Here is a 16,284-nt window from a genome sequence, read left to right as displayed (position 1 = left end):
TGATCTACAGTAGATATTTGATAATTATTTCCTGAGCACATAGGCAATGAATGATGGTCTTGGAAAATGAAAATACTTCCGTCTCTGTGTACTCCATCAACATTAAAAATAACCAGGTAATGAGGAGGGTTATCAACATTACACGGTTTGAGCAGTTAATAAGCACTGCTAGTTCAATCTATTTTCTATGCAAAAACAATACCACAGACTGATAGAAAACAATTGATTTGTGGTTGGGGTGTTGGTCCAAGCTTGGGGTGTCCTGAGGACAACTTTCTTGCTGGCAGAAAGACTAGATTAGATACAGGGAGAGTAAGTGTTCCATTGAAACTAAATTTTATGAAAGACTTACTGATGAGATAACCTATGAACCCATTACTGACTTGAATGGGCTAATCCAGTTAAGAAATAACCTTAACCACACGTTACTTTTTAGTAACTGATAATAAAGATTATGTTTCAATGTAAATTTTAGAGGAGACAAACCATAGTCACACCATTCCATTAGCTACTGGGATATCACGAAAATATCCATCTTGAGTACTTGAGTAAACTAAAGATAAAGGATCATTGTAGAATCCTCCAGAATACTAATTTTGAACAGATAAGACTCTTCCATTATACTAGGAACAGTGCTATTAAGCGAAACCAAGGTCAAATACTAGGATAGTATAGTGACCGACAAGTTCAAGAGTCAAGGTAAAGATAACAAGAGTAAATCAGCAGTTAGTTTAGTAGACAGAAGACTGTATGAAATCAGAAACAGGAAAGGGAGTCAAGACTGTGGCTTAGGACAAAGACAATGAACAAAAGAGTTGGTGAGTGAATATAAAGCAGCCTAGCTTTTCTGTTTTACATTATACCTTTTCTGCCTATGGGCAGAGAGGAAAGCATGGGTTTATTGATCTAGACACTCTGTATTGTATTAGGCTGCAAGTTTATCCTCTTTATTATCATAGGATAATATTCTCTGATATTTACAGTGTTCACAGTGAGTGATAAATGGATTCATTTATACTGCTGTTTGATTAAGACATTAATTTATCTTCCTCAAGATCTAGAACTATGTGCATATTGATTAAAATTTCAAGATAATTCAAGAGTTTATACAAGCGTTTCTATCAACTAAGGCTCAGGGAACATTGAGAATGGGGATAAAAAGACTGTAAGAGCCAGACAACTATGATACCTGCTTAAAGATAATGTCTTTTAGACATAATAGGGAAGCTGCACCCACAAAGTCTGAACAATAAGATTGGCTAAACAACACTTGAACAACAACCACACCATTCGATGTGTCAATAGGAATAGGGACTAGTCTCCCAGACTCTACTCCTAGATGAAGAAATACAGGTTGTAAATGGTTTCTGAGAGAGGGAGAAACATTTTCCCAAGTACAAGTTCCCTGCTACATTATCTGGTCCAGTATGCATATATGTATTTACATACATACACACATATATTCCTACATATGTGTGTGAGGGAAGTATAATTCTGTGTGAAACCCTAACAGAAGAATAGAGCATTGAAGAGATTAAGCAACTATTGGAAAGCCATTAAGCATATTGAGCTTTTCCAAAATGCATTATATGAAATTGGTCCAATATAAGCCTCATAATTACTAGTTTCTCAAGTCAAATAACTTAAATACATAATTTTCTTAACATTGCCTTTCTTAAAATTAAAAATGGTTTTGATTTACTCATCCTGAGGGAGAAAATTCAGCAATTTCCATTTTCAGCCTTCCTTTGGTGTTAAAATTGGAACAGCTTGTTCAAATCGTGTCATTTTTATCTCGAATGATTATTGCTAAATTCTCTCTCAACAGCTTGGCTTAACATTCATTTTGGAAGTTCAATCAACAACTTTTCCTACCTCATTTATTTCTCCAATTTAAAACTCATTTTGATTTTTTTTCCTTAGTAAATTATTTTAATTGGATAGGTCCTGTGTCCAGATATACAGCTAAATTAATTTCTCTGCAGATCTCAATACAATTAGCACAGGTTCTATGCATTTATTCTGGGGACTCTAGCTGTGTGCCGTGTAAGCCTGGCACCATATTAAACTGTCACAAGCATTAATTTGGGAGCTGGGCTGTGCTTGTGCACACCCTTAATCCCAGCACATGGGAGGCAGAGGCAGGCTGATCTTTGTGAGTTCAAGGCCAGCCTGGTCTACAAGAACTAGTTCCAAAGCTACAGAGAAACCCTGTCTTGAAAAACAAAAACAAACAAAAACAAAAAAACAAAAAAATTGAGCCTTTGGAGTTTATTTTCTTCTAAATTCTGTAATTTAAATAATGTGTGTGTGTGTGGGAGGGACTTCACAAAGTGAGTAATGTATTCAGCATTGAATAGCAAATTACAGTTGTGACATAACCACAACTTTGATGCTATAACTTCTTTCTCAGCAACTGTTTATTTATTTATTTATTTTGTTTATTTTGTAGTGTGTGTGTTTGTGAGTACACTCATGCATGTATGCCTATGCTCTCTCTTTCTCTTTCTCTCTCTCTCTCTCTCTCTCTCTATCACACACACACACACACACACAGAGGCCAGAGGTTGATGATGTTCAGCATGTTACCTTTGTCCATTGCTTTCCACCTTATTCTTTGAGACTGGCTCTCTCATTCAATTGGAAACTTGCTAATCTGCTAAAAGAATTGGCTTCTTTGGTCCTCCTAAAAGCTTTCCCACACAGAATTTGCAGACTCAGGTCACATGGTCTAGCTATTATATGGGTGTGGAGGACTCAAACTCAGGACCCCATGCTTGCTGCCACAACCAGCACTTCTCACACTGATCCATCTCCCCAGTCACCTCAGTGTCTTTTCCATGTGTCATACTTCCCACCTATAGAATTTATATTTTAGACTGGTGTTTATTCCTGTGCCTAAGCATCTATCTCATTATAGCTTTATAAAAATTAAAAATGAAAAAATAGTTAGCTGAGCAAACTTTAAAATGGGTTTCCATTTTATACGATTATACATTCTGTTTCAAACTTTACTGGGAATAATTGTCAGTAACAGGATGCTGAGATCGATTGGCAGTGCAATATTTGGTTTCTTGGATACTCAGTCTGGATGTCTGGATGTGTGGATAAGATTCACGAATACATTGCTTAGTAGCTCATTCTCCTAGAAAGAAAACCACAAGACTTAATCTTATTAATTCACAAAACATGAGGATAACAGAGTTCAAGGACAGGATAATGTAGCATAATAGATGTAGGTACAAAGACTTTCCCACTACCAGGATATTCCGAGTTTTAATCATTCATTCAATGAACAGTTATTAAGTTTCTGTTAATGGAAATGGAAAGGTAGAGATTAAAGGTAAAGGTTAAAGGTAGAGATGGATGGAAAGAACATCTCTACCTTCTATACACCAAGACTGCTTCCCTCTCTCTTGGTGTTTCCACCCAAGTTTACTGCTCCTGTGCTGTTGCTCCCTTACGACCCGCTGTTTTCATGCCTGGATTTCTCCCATCTGCGCCAACTTTGATACAGTTCTAGAACTATATATACTAATTGTTACTTGGAAGAATTTGAGATATTATGCTGAGAACCTTCATGTTTTCCAAGGAAAATGCTGTAAAACATTACACATAAACAAGAATTATTGTGTTAGAAAGCTCATCCAAGACAAATCATCTATGCTACCAATTTTTGGCAGAGTCCTACTGCAAACCATCCATCTTATTCATGTTTGAACCCAAACATTTTTTGTTACCTTCTGTTTCTTCCTTCACTCCTCATTTTATGATATTTCCAGTTCTTGACAAATAGTCTTGATTAGGTTGCTCAGGTTCCTACCTGTATGTAATGGTGACCCTCATTCAGCCTATGGTTTATGCTGAGTGAATGGAAAATTAATAGTATATTTTCTGATAAAGGTTTTTCTGTGAGTGCAGATACAACTGAGGTCCAGAATAACTGGATAAAAGTATAAATCAATTACTGAACTACTAATTTGTCTTTAGAGAGATATAGTTTCTCATGGTAACTAAGGGAAATAAGGAAGAGAGTCTGGGGACCTCAAGATTGTAGTCAGCAATGACTATAGTTTTATGTTCTCTTTCTTAGCTCAAAGGGAAATAAAAGTAATAGTATATTTTGTGAGTATACTGAACCTTGATTTTCTCATTTAGTTTCACAGTAATATTCTGAAGCAGATACTATATTCATAAATACTGTAATACTGTAAGCTAGATATTGTAACTTTTATAGATACAGAGTGAGACTTGTTTAATTTGGAATAAATGCCCACCATCATCATAAAAATTAAATGTCAGTGTAAGGACTGTCCCCAGCTTTGTCTGGTCTCTCTGTATCTCTCCAAGATTTAGGATTTTTATCACCACATCAAGATTAACATTTTTTAACATTAATATAACTCACTTTTAAAATGAATTTTATGTCACTCTCCTCTCTTTTCAATAAAACTGTAGGGAACTTGTTTAGTGTATTTTAAACATCTGCACAAGGATCTCAAATAACTATTCTGAATTTTTGACACAAGAATTGACCTCCAGGTATCCTGCTCTTTCTAAATCTGTGATCAGAAGGAATAAGCTTACTTCCTGGAGAATAGTTTTAGCCAGAATGTCACAAACGCATGAGAAATTTGCTATCACGATGGGTGTAGACTAGCTTGGGGACTCATGATATATAACAATAACAAAATGATACCTGTATCCAATAAAAGAATGCATTGATTTCCTGCTTTATTGACTAGGTCTGCTATAACTGGATCCACTTTCCTGATGAAGGCTGTAAGCAAATTTTAAGCTATTTTGTCAAGATGCATATTATTTATGTATTTTTATTTTTTATTTCTGTTTCTATCAAAGTAATTGCTTGTGCATTATATATTATTGGAAGTAAAAAATGAGAGAGAAATAAAAACTAAACAGAAACTTAGATACTGGAACCCAGTATAACTGCACGTTGTCATATGATCCTAGCAATTAAATTCTTCCAGTTTTCATATGTGTAAAATTAGCATAATATTTATAGCTTTTTAGCTGTTATAGTTGCTGAGATATTTTAATTCTCAGTGGTCATACTAAGATGAAGTCAATGTGAACAATTTCACTGTTTCCCTAACCTACCACACTGGTGGAGAACATGCCTGTCTCACTGGAAGTGATTCCTAATGGGAGGGGGTAAGTTTCAGAAGAGCTGGCACCCGGAGTTTGGTACTATGCTCGTTTTCCAGAGCTTACTTTCACTACTGACTGCTTAACAGGAGTACTCAGGAACACTTGAGCAGTGGGCCAGTCCTTAAAGTTTTAGGACTATGACAGGAGAAGAGGTGATTACTTTCACTAGAAAGATATTTCAATTTCTGTTGCTTTCAGGAAAGTGATTATGGGTAATGCACTGTGTAGTTAGTTTATGGGCTATAAAAGCTTTCAGGAAGGGATGGAGGTCACATAGTAGTCTCAATCATTCTAGACTATATTTCAGAGCTGCAGACGACTTCTGTCCATCAACTTCCCTATTTAAAGGGCTTTAATAATTCCAGGGTTAGGTATTACGCAAAGACAAACACTGTTTTGTTTAAGAAATCCCTTGGCTGACTGAAATGATTTTGTATACTACCAAGTGCCACTTAGATTAACAATACTTTTTTTATGCTTTACTTGAAAAACTAAATTTAAGTGTGCATCTTTCTTAAGATTTTTTTAATTCACTAAATACTGGAATAATCAATCAGTTTTTTTTTTTTTACAAATTCTAATCTTTCATCTTCAAAATGAAGGCATTTCTATTTTAATGTGAAAAGTTTCCTAATAACCCATGAATCATTCATTCACTTTATACCATATTCTAGCATCTTCTGGGCTAGATTTATACAAATAATAACCTTGGGTTATCTTTTAGAAAATAATCTCCTTTTGCTTAACATTAACATTGTTGGTTAGAAAGTAGGATTCATTATTATTAAACGATAATTTGAGTCACTGAGCACACTGATACTGGATTTTAGAAAGAAGGGAGAGTAGTCTGAAGAGGCAGTAGGCTTAAGGCAAATCTTGCAAATTAATTCAATATGGAATCTTGGACTCTGTTCCCAGGGTTGAAGCTGATTAGACACTGTAAAAATCAATTGGTCAAACATAATAATGGATGTGTAGAAATTGGCCTCAATTTAACCATCTCTTCTGTTTCTTGTAACATTTCAGTCTCTAAGTATCACATTGTATCTTAATAATGTAATATTTGTTTCTTTCTGGTGGAGGCAAGCCCTTTATCACTAAACTATATCCTCAGTCCTTTCAGTGCTATAGTGAGACTTAGCAGAACTACACAGTCAAGGCTCAGCTTCACTTGCCCCTCTCACTTTGTAGTCAAGCAGTCTTGAATTTAGGATTATAGACCAGTGCCGCCAGATACAGTATATAATTTCACAGTTTTGAGTTTAAAAGGCTGCAAGTTGTGGAAAAATGAGGGGGAGAGAGACAGAGACGGAGACATAAGCTAATATCCAGAACTGATATTTTGGAACTCTATCTTTAATCCTATGATTCTAAACTGAGAAAAAATAACATCTGACTACCACATCTAAGAAATAGAGGAAGACGGTGGAAGAGGTAGCTCATGCCTTTATACCCAGCACCTGGGAGGCAGAGGCAAGCAGATCTCTGAGTTCAGGGCTAGCCTGCTCTACAGAGCAAGCTGCAGGACAGCCAGAGATATACAGATAAACCCTATCTCAAAAACCCGAAAAATAAAATTAAATAACAGTTAAAGGTAAGAAGAAAGACTCAGAACAAGCCACTGTTAAGCAGACTGACCTGAGTGATGTCCCAGGCCCTTTAGGCAGGGCTCACACATCCCTGTGCCTACCAGTGCCCTTTCCCCAGCTCCTTACTTGTTGCCAGAACAATGCCAGCTCTCCTTGCCTTGCTTCATCTTAACTGTTTTCCCTGCTGTGTAAATATTTCAGAATTTGGACTTTTTCCATTTGCAATCATGTCATCTCTCAGAAATTTGAGCATGCGAAGAGTACACGTTATCTTCAACCCTGATGAGTTGATTCATTGCCGGATGCTTGTTAGCCAAAGATAGAAGCAATTTTTATACTATTAATCATGCTTCCCGCAAACTCCATAGTAGTTTTCAAAAAAAAAAAAAAAAGGAGAATCATATCAAACGTTTCATCCATTACTGTCATCTCGATGTTTGCAGAGTACCTCATGCTTCTCAGAGAAAGGCGTGGTGTTCTTTCAGAGCAATGTGGATCTGTTAGTTCATGGTTTTGTCAAAACAAGAAGTAGATGCTTGCCATGTTTGTAGACTGAAGGCGAGCCATTTGGCATTAGTGGGGGGCATCTGTATTAGATCTGAGTATTTTTAAATTAGAACTTAATTGTAATCCTATTTCTTTTGTTTTATAGGATGAGCTTGCTATTAGGGAGCTGAGAGTGCCTCTCCAGCCCCCCCCCCCCAACTGTGCTTGCTGAAATCTGTGAGGTAGACCTCACTCAGGCTCTGAGTTTGGCCAATGAGCCTCATTCTTTGGTTGACCTCATGTCAATCTTGTACAAGATCTGGCATGGTTTAGCGATCTTCTGTGAACTGAGGAAATGAAGACATTCATACAGGAACTGTTTATGGGTTGTTCACCATGAGACACAAACTATGTTATGCATTAGCATCGTTAATTAAGGACATTGTAAATGTAAGTTAAATTTACACTTTCAGGATTAATTCAGATATCTGGGTCTCTCCAATAAAAAAAAAAAGTAAAAAAAAAAAAAGTGCAGGCCTAGGACTTAGTCCACAATATTTTATGAGATTAATTATACTTGATCACTTTTCTTCACCTAAGAACTGATTTATAATGCCAGTCCTTTGAAAAAATTGTGAATAAGGTCAAGCATGAATAGAACAACAATGTCTCATGAATGCTAGAGCACTAAGCATTGGAGGTTACTCCAGTCAGGATCTATAATGTGGTAGACTGTGTGAGTCTATGACAGTGGCTATCAAACTATGGATGTGACCTCTTTGGTGGCAGCATATTAGATATTCTGCACATCAGATAGTCACAAATTACAGTTATGAAGTAGCAATGAAATAATCTTATCTTGGGGTCACTACAGCATGAGGAACTTGTAGTGAGGAGCGGTGGTCCGATTCCTGCCGCCCAGCTCCTGGCCACAGGCTAGCTTAACACCCGAAATAACAACACACAAATTGTATTCTTTTAAACACTGCCTGGCCCATTAGTTTATAGCCTCTTATTCGCTAACTCTTATATCTTGCTTTAACTCATATTTAGTAATCTGTGTAGCACCACGAAGTGGTGTCTTACCAGGAGAGATCTTAACCTGCGTGTCTCGGAGAGGAGAGGCGTGGTGACTGCCTGAAGCGTCTGCCTTACTGCCTTCTTCTCAGCATTCTGTTCTGTCTTCCCACCTACCTATGTTCTGACCTATCAGGCCAAGCAGTTTTCTTTATTAATTAACCAATGAAATCAACACAAAACAGAAGACCCACCTACATCAGGAACTGAATATTAAAGGGTTGCAGCATTAGTTAGAGAACCACTGGTTCAAGCCGTAGCTGAACCCTCAGTGCTACTGCTTAAATCTTGCATGAAACTGAATTAGTATGAAAGTTAAGGAAAGCAATTCACTTATAATTTACTCTTCATTCATTAAATAGTTGAGACGTGCAAAGTGTTGTTATCGAACTAATCTGAGAAAAGTCATCTTGCAAATGATTTATTAAATATTTAAGTTTCAGTCTATAATATTCATCTATTTGCAACTACCCAGCTCTGCAATATGAAAACAAGTATGGAGAATTCTGTGCTCTGATTTATTTTTGTTTCCAGAAGCAGGTACCGACTGGATTGCCTTGTGGGCTATAGTTTGCCTCCTCTACCTGTTGTCGATGGTTGATAGTGTCTCAAATCTCATGTTCGTTTTTTCTTCATCAGACAGGATAAGAAAAACATACAAAAGGAAAGGAAACTACAGTATCAGTGCTCTAATCATGGAAATAACTGCCTCACCTCCTTTTATGCATCATAGAGAACCACAGACTATGGAATTTATTTATATATGCAGAGATGTTTTCTACTTGTTTTCCAGTCTCTGTAATTATGTTCTTTTCTGTGTTGAGTACACAGTTGTTAATCAACAAAAGGCATTGTGTGAATTTGTCAATTCTTGTTAATAAGTTGCATGCCTTAGCAAACTTCCAAGGCCAAACAAATTGCTAAATACTCATCTCTTAGGGACCATTTATTATTTTCAAAACTTTTAAAGGAGATAGATTCATTGGTTTCAATCTGAATTATAATCCTATAGCAGTTCCGAGACTATGGTTTTCTGCATTTTTTTGCATTGATTTCCAGTTTCTTAGTAAAAAGACAGAATTTGACTTTGCCTTTGTCTCAATTGCAAGGAGGTCTCCCTACAAACAAGACCTCTCGAATATATAAGATTTAAATTTTAAACCATATGCATATAGCAGGACCAACGTTTTTGCTCTCTATTAGTTTGAAAAGCAATTGGAATAAGGGAGCCATGGGATTTTAGATTTGGTAACGGTCATATTTTCCAACTGTTCTGGGTGTCATGTGACTGCAAATCGACCCTTCATGCTTCTTCACCCTCCTTCAGGAGGTACATGTGCCTAGGAGATACTTATATAGTCTTGATTGTCTAGCTGCTCCCTGCTAAAATCATGCAGACTAAAGCAGAGAGACAATGCACTTATTTAACACTATGTATAATAAGAATTATTGACTTAAGAGTACCTTGGTATTATTCATTCCAAAATGATTCAGTTACAGACAGATAAAATGACTCAGAAGGAGGATGATAGATTTTATGATTTGAAGGTTTAGAGATTGGAAAGAACTTTCAATTAACTTAATTTCCAATGGAAACAAATGGCTGAGTTGTTTTTAATTTTAAACTTAATTTTCAAATTAAATATCTAGTCATATGTGATTTAAGCACATACACATAATACAAAGGGTACTGGATCATACTGGAATTTCATTTTTATAGATAATTTAACTTATACAAAATGATTTCTTAAAAATGAAATGCAATAAATTATCAGTTTCTAGTTGTTCCAGAATGAGAGATGAGAGGTATTCTGTAATTTAAAAAGTCTCTCTCTCTCTCTCTCTCTCTATATATATATATATATATATATATATATATAGATATAGATATATATCTATATATCTATATATATAGTATATTACTATAATAATAATAGTAATATAGATATTAAAATTGTGTATGATGTAAATTTTCAGGGATAGTGCTATGCAACAGGTTTTTTGTTTTCTAGGAAATCCCCATTAATATATGAATTATACTTTATTCAATTTTGAATGCTATGAATTGAAGGCCTGTGTGATAATTGTCCATAACACTGATGTGTTCTGGGCATGTTTGAAGAATTTAGCTGAGGATTTCTCTAGAAGAACATGAGGAAAAGTGGCTAGAGAGTGAGGTTAATGAAAATGGCACATTTTTTTTAGTCATTGATGTATCTATCATCGTTCACACTGAAGTACTTGGGAGCCAAACAAATACTTGTTGAATGAGTAAACCAAGTATGGGAGGGAAGGAATTCAGGTGCATCATTTCCAGGCCAGCTTCAGAATGGTAGCAGTGACCACTGGGTGGCCACAGCAGCCTTCCCTGTCTACTTGCAGTCATTTTCCTGCTGACCATACCATCAAGGAGCTTCCTAGATGATTCTTTTTTGTTTCCTTAGTGAAGGGCTTTCAGATCATTTGTGTTAGGTTTAATTGTCCAAAAGAAAAGACCCTGAAAGCTTGGTTAGATCTTGTTTTCCAGGTTGCTTTGGAGTTCACGACTGACCGATCATTTTCCAGATAATTCTGAGTACTATGTATTCTAAGTGTAGACGAATTCTAAGTCCCAAGAAACTTGTTTGTAACTGGTGGAGGCAGCAAGTGGAAAGGAGGCCGCAGTCTTTGCTAATTAATAGTCCCAGAGAAGGAATATGAGGTTGTGTAGTACATATGGCTATGTGCAGCCTGGTCTGGAGTGGGCAATGTGAGAGAAGATCTTTCAAATCAGGGTGTAAACTTTCAAAACAAAATTCCAGACACACGCAGGACTCCGTCTCTAGGTGGATTGCTTATGCCTCTTTCAAGGGAATGTCAGGACACACCCTAATATTTCTATATAATGCAGGAAGCAGAAAGGACAAGACCCTAGTTGTACTGTCTTATCATCCCTCATTTATTTTGCTAACTTGAATTTGGTCCCCAAACTGTAATAGGGTACAGAATAAAAAAGGACTATACAATGTTATCAGTACAGAACTAAAATAGTTTCTGTGTAAATCATTTTATGACCAGAAGCTAGAAATACAAGCAAGTTGTAGATCAGTAATAGGCTAACGCCATGGTCATGAGGCCAGGGCCTTTGTGTTTGTATAGACTTCATAGGTAGATCACTAGATATTGCTGTCGTTCAGAAATTCTCAATTCTCTGTGTCTATGTGTATGAGTGCACATGTATGTGAAAACACATGTGTGCATGTGTGTAAGTGTGTGAATGTGCATGTATATGTGCATGTACATACAGATGCCAGATGTTGATGCTGGTGTCTCCTCTGTTACTCTCTACCCTTCATTTTGAGACAGACACCACCACTGAATGTAGACCTTGCAGATTTAGCTAGACTGGCTGGCCCTGGGGATCTTCTTGTCTCTGCCTTCCAGGACTTTGATTGTAAGCACTGGCCACAATAGTCAGCATTTTTATATGGGTACTGAGTATTGAACTCAGGTTCTCAAGTTTGTGCAGCATGTACTTTCTTGACTAAGCCATCTCTCCAGTCTTGACAGTCTTAAATCTTGAGTGAAGATTTCCCCAAGTTCAGTGGACAACGGGAGCTCACAGTCAAATGGGTCTTGTGTTTGAAGTGTCGCTCTAGCAATGGTAAACTGGGAGAGGAGTGTAGAAGGGAGGGGTTGGAAAATGAAAACATGAGAGCTCCAGATGGCTTAGTTGGCGGAGGGACAGAAGGGGGGAGCAATGAAAGAGATATCCTGATAAAGGAAGTCAGTATGGGGTTAGGGAGAAAACCTTGTGCTAGGGAAATTCCTAGGAATCCACAAGGATGACCCTTGCTAAGACTCCCAGCCGTAGTAGAGAGAGTGCCTGAACAGGCCTTCTATAATCAGATTAGTGACTACCCTAATTATTACCATAGAACCTATGTAACTGATGGAAGCAGATGCAGTGATCCACAGCCAAGCACTGGGCTGAGCTCCTGGAGTTCAGTTTAAGAGAGGTAGGAGGGATCATATGAGCAAAGGTGGCAGGGGGTGGGTCAAGATCATGATTGGGAAAACCATAGAGACAGCTGACCTGAGCTAGTGAGAGCTCACAGACTCTGGACTGACAGTCATGGAATCTGCATGGGGTCAAACTAGGCCCTCTGAATATGGGTGACAGTTATGTGGCATGATCTGTTTGCAGGGCGCTGACAGTGGGACCAGGACTTATCCTGCATGCAAGAATTGGCATTTTAGAGCCCATTTCCTATGGTAGAAAACCTTGCTCAGTCTTGGTACAGTGGCGAGGGGCTTAGTCCAGTCTCAACTCAGTATGCCAGAATTTGTTGACTTCCCAATGGAGTCATCATCTGAGGAGTGGATTTGGTGTGGGAAAAAGAGAGGGAGGGGGAACTGGGGTTGGTATGTAAAATGAAAAAAAATAAAAACAAAGAAGTATAAAAGAAATCTGCAAAAAGTAAAAGGAGAACTCAGAACAAGAACACAGAAATGAAAGATCTCAGGGGCTTATTAGTTGGATGACCCAGATGTAAATGCAAGATACTACAATACTTTAGAAATCTACACTAGAATACAAAGCCTCAAAAGTTGTACAGAGTATGTCTACTCTGAAACTCCCTGTTTTCTTGAGGAGAAGTCCCACTCCTAATTTAAGTCACTTGAAGCCAGCACAAAATATGTAAGTAGAGCCACAAAACAATCCAGAAACAGATCAGTTAATAATTTATGATTTCTTTTGGCCTCACTTTGCCTCCAGTGAGACATACAGACATTATTGTGGCTAGACAGAGGAAAAACATGCACAATGCTTGCCGCTTATTTTAAAAATATACAAAACCATAAAGCAACATGAAAAAGTGATTAAGAGAAATCAAAACAAAACAAAATTTCACCAGTAGAAGCACATGCAGTGACTTAAAAAGACTATTATAATGTGTGCAGTATCTTCACTTTTTAGCACAGCCTTAATTATAATCATAATTAGAAATTATGATCACATACCATAGCCACAAAAATGAAAACATGTTTGCAGGTCTAGAAGAAGTAAATACCTTTCAACCACTAAATAGGAGCTACCAATAAATAGAAGAAAAACCCAAATATAAATTCTAGAACCAAATATATCAGAGCCAAACAATTTGTTCACTGATCTTAAAGTAAGACTAGAGCCAGAAGAAATAAAGGAATAACAAACTTGAGCTAATCTAAACTTAAAAACAAAGAGAGAAATGATGGGAGAAAGGGACAGAGCCTCTCAGAATATGTCAATAAGGCAGGGAGTAAAAAAGGACCTGATGTTCTTCTCTGGAGTTTGCATTCACAAGGTGTGTGCATCCACATAGCTGTATACACTTAGAGCTCCCTCCAAATTAAAGAAATAAAATGGGTGTAATTGAGACCCAGAAGAAGAGGAAAAAGGAGAATATGAATAAGAAACTGTTCAGGTTGCAATAGCCGTAGGTCATCTAATATGGATGAAAGGTATCAAGCCACAGGTACCAGAAGAGAGTTGACCACCACAGAGTACAAGTAGGAAAATCATACCAACAAGATCATAGTCAAAGTATTGAAAACCAAAGGTAAGAACAACTTCTGAACAAATTGTGGTGGGAGGGAAACATTGCATATGTGAAACAGTAGAATTATGCCTGGCTTCTCATCAGAAGCAATTTAGACCATAGAAAAACCATTACCACATATAACACTGACCAGACAACACTAAAACATAGGTAAAGTGCTCACAGACCAAGAAAATTAACTTAGAATCACATATTATATTACAGAATTTGATTCATATGTAAAATTATCTTTCATAATGAATTAACAAAATACTAAAAATATAATTGTATTTATTTTTGAGAGTTTTACACAGGAATAGTATATTTATATCATTTCTACCTCTCCACTACCCCTCCAACTTTTGCCATGCCCTCTCAACTTTCCCTCAGTCATGACTTTTACTTTAGTTAGTTAGTTAATGTGTGTATAAATGTAGTCTGAGACCATTTAATGTGAATATGTTTAGGGATAGCCTATCAGGAATCAGAGTATTTTTTCCTCAAGAAGACTGGTTGTCTCTCTTCCGGTAATTCTTATTTACCTGTAACTCTTCGTCTAGGGATGAAGCTTAGCACAAAGACATTTTTTGATAGAATTTGTGTAGAATATTTGTGTAGAATACATTTAATAATAGAAAGGTTTATCGAGGTCTTTATACTCATTTAATCCCTAAATGTGCTTCAGATGTGTATGATTATGGTTACACATAAGAACCAAACACATTCAGTTTAAATATAAAGACAGTGGATAAAAAGAAGGCAGAGGACATTAACATCACAACTATAAATATGTTGGTGAAAACACACTAGTGAAAAGTGGCCAAGAATAAGAGTGGTACTATTATGATAATAGTTGATTTATTGGGAAGTTGGTATTGATATTATTTACAGCATGGATAGACAAAATTGAAAGCAAGGTCAATGAGGAGGCATTTGAACAATGCTCCCAACCAATGTGGACATAACTTACATAAAGCACTGATGAACATCTGAACGGTACATACTGTTCTGAATTCCACAAAGAAGATTCACCATACACATGGCCCAAATCATAACTTTCAAGGAAATGAAATCCTGCAAAGCACAAGATCAACAAGATTATACATTAGAATTTATTAGCATATGATATCTAGATAAGTCTCAAGCATTAGCAATTAACCACATCAAAGAGAGAGAGAGGGTGAGAGAAAGAAAGGGAGAAAGGAAAGGAGGAAGGAAGAAAAGAAAGAAGGGAAGGAAGGAAGAAAGGAGGGAGGGAAGGAAGAAAGGGAAGGAGATGGGAGCAGGAGGGAAGGAGGAAGGTAGTTGAAGAACTACCAGCCAGGCTGTGGGGTGGTGGCGCATGCCTTTAATCCCAGCACTCAGGAGGCAGAGGCAGGTGAATCCCTGTGAGTTTGAGGCCAACCTGGTCTATAAGAGCTAGTTCCAGAACAGCTATGACTATTACACAGGGAAACCCTGTCTTGAAAAACAAAAACAAACAAACAAAAAACCAAAAAACCAAACCACCACCACCAACCACAGAAAACTACCAGCCAGCTGGGTGGTGGTAGCGCACGCCTTAAATCCCAGCACTCGTGAGGCAGATGCAGGCAGAGCTCTGTGAATTTGAGGCTGGCCTCTGTGAAAATTAGTTCCAGGGCAGGTCCCAAAGCTACAGAGAAACCTTGTCTCAACCCCCCCCCCCCAAAAAAAAACTACCAGCCAATAGAATTGTGCTATGAAGTCACAATAATCTAGAGAAGGCAAGTGGTTCACATCAGTACAGTAACTAGACTACTACAGCAGGACCACACACATGTACTTAGACAACTCAACTTCTGTGTCTCAGACACCATCTCAATTAAAAGGAAGAAAAGGAAGGACTTTTAAAAGTCATTCTAAAATATATATCCATAAAGAAAACTGAAACAAAAATCTCAAGATCAACTCTTTCTTCACACCAAAGGATGCTAAACATTAGTCTGAAGCGAATTGTTTTTCACAGGAAAGCTTGAGACCATTTCTTTTCACAGTTAGAACAAAGGACAGTAGCTATTCTGCAGCCTTTGGGTAGTTAACAGTTGTTTGAAGCAAACAAAACAAGTATAAAACATAAAGAAAAAAACACAGTAGTTAGCTGTATTTTATCAAAATGGAAATTTATTCTTCATTTGATCATTTAAAATGAGTTAATAAGCAAGCAACTAGACTAAGGGAAAATTGCAGGAGGTATAGTGGGCCTAACACTCATATCCAAACTAAATAATTTCACAGGCAATTAAACAATGATTTCAAAAATTTGACACTGACTAATAATCGAATGGAAATAAACAAATGAAAGTCAAAATCACAAGATGCTTTTATCTTCTGGAATAGCTTTGTGGGAAAGAACTGACCCTATAAAATGTTGATAACAC

Source organism: Arvicola amphibius, chromosome 2 (genome assembly GCF_903992535.2).
Source record: "Arvicola amphibius chromosome 2, mArvAmp1.2, whole genome shotgun sequence".
Lineage (NCBI taxonomy): Eukaryota > Metazoa > Chordata > Mammalia > Rodentia > Cricetidae > Arvicola > Arvicola amphibius.
Note: the sequence above shows the minus strand (reverse complement) of the source record.